Here is a 3,728-nt window from a genome sequence, read left to right as displayed (position 1 = left end):
AGAATTCTTCCCAATACCACTAGAGATCTTCCCGCTTGTTTTCGGTGCTCCGGAAAACAGTAGGTGATCTAACTCTCTAGATTAGCTCAGGGAGGGACCTTACTAACAATGCACTAGGCAATTTTATTTTTTGTATATTTTTCTAGATTCCCCACTCCCCAACACGAACTGTTTCTCTTCCAAATTCAAGGACCTTTTATTTTCCAATGAATTGAGCTTTTTCACACGCACACACACACACATTTTAATAATAATAAAATTTTTTTTACAAACACACACACACACACACACACACACACACACACACACACACACACACGCACACAGAAATTGTAAGTATATTCTTTTTTGCAAAAACGCTGGGGGTTTCATTAGTTAGTTTAGAGTCCACAGAGTGAATGAGGTATTGTGGTAAATATTGCCAGTCAAGAGTAAAGTCGCCAAAGACTCCATTTTCACTTTAGTAACAAAGACCCTGCAACACTCCCCATCCCACTTCTTGTATGGCCTTGTGCCTAAGTTTGTTTACAAATGTTAATTTTTTTGCTTTTATTTTTTGAATTTCTCATTATTTAATTGTAAAATCTTTTCATTACGGAAATAAACTATATAAACAAGATCAAAGTGTAGTATCTGTTCCGGCAGATATTACAAGCACAGACCATATGTGGGGGCAGCCCCACATATAAGACCTTGGTCAATATAGGGGCAACCCTTCATACCAATTGTCACTATCCAGCTCTCCTACTCCCTGAGGAGTTGGCCCCCATTTCCCCTTCACTCCTCACATTAAAAATCGGCCTTGTGCCTAATTTGCTCGGTGGGGGAGCAAATAAATACCCTTTTCTTGGCCTTTTGGCCAAGATCAAAGTGTAGTATCTGTTCTTAGTACATGCTGTACTTATTGTGATATAAAGTGGGATATCACTTTTCTGTATTAATTTAATGTAAAATGATCACCCACTTTACAACCAGTAAGTCTCAAAGCCATTCAAGTCATTCTCCAGATCATTCAAGTTGTTTTTGAAGGATTCCAGTTATTTTTTAAGCATTCAAGTCATTCTTAAGGTCATTCAATTCATCCTTAAGTTCATTAAAGTCATTCTAAGTCATTTACTTTTTATTTATTTAAGTCATTTCAGCCCATTTTTTGGTCATTTTAGTTTATCTATAAGAATTTCATGTCAATCCTACATTCACGCATTCATTCATTACACGAGAGCGCGTGACTAATGGCTATCGGCCTTGTTTTCCATAGCATGAGTTAAGATTGTGAATTGATATTGTATTATTACTCATACCTCATGAGGAACAGTCCAATCTCGTTTGTCTGTGTGTAAATATGTGTTTTATCGTTCCTCCATGAGGTTAAGCTGTATTTTTTTTGTCGACGCCATTTTAGTTTGCTCGAAAGTGAACATTGCTAAAATTAATTAAAACACACTCGGTATTCGCTGTTGTCGAAATAAAATGAAGATTTATTTCTCTGTTATTTATTTTTTGCGTCTGTTATGTTTAAATGAAGATTTATTTTTTTGCGCTCACAGCAAAAAAGATAAAAACAATAACAAAACAATAAAAACAGGGTACGCGATGAGTTGTGTGATTTTGTTTTTTTGGTTGGACGGTTGGCGTGTGGGACAACCCATGTAAATTAGAAATTGGTTTTCTGGTTTGTTCCTGTTTAGACGTGTTCTTGCTCGCTGGCCGCGATCGGACAAGCGAAAAGAAGTTGTAAACCCCAAAATACATTAAACATATTTTAATTAAAATTCTAGCTGCGTATTAACTTGTATCCTTGCTCGTTAATATAATGGATTTGAAACGCACGTTCCGGATCCTTTTTATGATTTTGGATATAAACTTCATAATATTTTCAATTCTTGGATTATAATGATTGTCACGAGAACCGATTGTAAAATGGCTTGTTTTATGCTTTCGCTGTAGTTTTATACTAGCTATGATCCTATCTACGTCTGGGGGATCTTTTTTTTTACATGGTGGTCACCACTTATCAAGGCCCGAAAGCCACTCGGGGATAAGGGTTATTGCGTATGCAGTAATCAATGGGATAAACATGTAGTAATCGTTAGTATCGGAGATTTGATAAAGTGTCTTACTTAAGGGGGCGGTTCATCAGAAATTTGTTTATGTTGGACTTGAAGACATCCAAGTTGTAGTCAGGTGGGAAACAGGGAAACGGAAGAGAGTTCCGCAAGCGTGCACGTCTAAGAAAGAAACTTCGTTCATGGAATCTACGTTTTGATTTAGGCACAGATAAAGGGATTCTTGTTTATTAGTATATTTTTTTCTTACTGGTCATGAAAATGCTTAAATTATTATATGTTGTCTGGTCGGCTAATAATAGTAAATAAAGTTGAAAAGACAAGGCTAAAATGTCGCAACATTTGTTTCCACTTCTAATGTTATTTTTACGTTCTTTTAATTTTGAATTCACAAAATTCCGACATTGTTAAGAACATCAAAGGCGCTGATTGTTGGTAGAGTCAGGGAAACAGGAGGTCGGCAGGAAATACCAAAGTCTAGCAGCCTGAGGAGAGAAACTATTCCGACATCAAGGGATATTTACAGTGTAGGGCGTGGAATTTTGCTGCGTGTCGGCTTCGCCGTGAATATGTACGCCGAGAGAGCAGAAGTGCTATAAGTTTGCCAGAGCAGATTCCATTAAAACAGACATAGAAATGCATTGCGGCGATGGGACATACAAAGTGATTTGAATAAGTTTCCAAACTTTTTTCGTATCGGCATTTTTATTGGTATTACACACATGAAACTCTAGTCCTGCTCGAAGTGATCTCCTCCAGCTTCAATACACTCTTGTATCGTTTCAACAGTCTGGAATTCCTCTTGTGTGAGCGTATCAGTGGCCCTCATCACAGCCTCTTTCATCTCCTCAATTGTCTCATAACGACAGTGTCTAAGGTTTTCCTTAAGCTTAGGGAATAACCAAAAGTTACAGGGAACAAGGTCTGGATTATAGGGAGGATGAGGAACTGTCTTGATGCACATTTTGATCAAATAGTCTGTGACAAGAATGGAACACCCTTGGAAAAACTTCGCGCAAATCTTCCGCATCTTCAGTTGCTCACGAATAATTGTGTGTACAGTTACTATACTGACATGAAACCGTACAATTATTGTCTCTATAGACACTCGACAGTTCTTATCCTGAAATTCTTTATTTGGCCAATCAACTCTGGTGTTCTGACTTCCTTACTCCTCCCATACCTCTCATCATCCTTCACAGACTCCCTGCCGTCTTTGAATCTCTTATGCCACTCAAAAACGTATGCTCTATTAATACATGGCTCAAAAGAAGTCTGAAGTATTCCATACGTTTCTGTTGCATTTTCCCAAGTATATAACAAAATTTTCTTGCATATCATTCTTCTAAAGTGTCCTTACGTCTCGAATACATTTTTGAAATTTAGCAGCTGTGACAATCAGTCTTTAATTCCTGTCGAAGCTGTTCATTTGAATCTGAAATCATTACAATTGGTCACTGATCTCATAAAATATATAGCAATAACATACTCAATTTTCAAGAGTCTGCGATAATTTTAAATGTCTGTACAAAAAGTTTAGAATTTTATTAAGCGAAGCTTGTTTTACAGTGCCTATTGTTGGGAATCACATGTTCCGTCATAGTTCATGTTCTCGATCGATAAACAAGAAACTTATTTTTGAGAAACGATTTATTTGCATGG

The 3,728-nt window shown here is 37.0% G+C and overlaps 1 pseudogene; it reads left to right on the top strand.

Moving 5' to 3' along the window:
• Nucleotides 1-838: 838 nt before the first annotated feature.
• On the top strand, nucleotides 839-965 carry LOC145277167 (U2 spliceosomal RNA; annotated as a pseudogene).
• The last annotated feature ends 2,763 nt before the right edge of the window (nucleotides 966-3,728 follow it).

The sequence above is a fragment of the Euprymna scolopes genome, chromosome 5, assembly GCF_053919585.1.
Source record: "Euprymna scolopes isolate OS-2025 chromosome 5, ASM5391958v1, whole genome shotgun sequence".
NCBI lineage: Eukaryota > Metazoa > Mollusca > Cephalopoda > Sepiida > Sepiolidae > Euprymna > Euprymna scolopes.
This window is presented reverse-complemented; position numbering and strand designations above follow the sequence as displayed.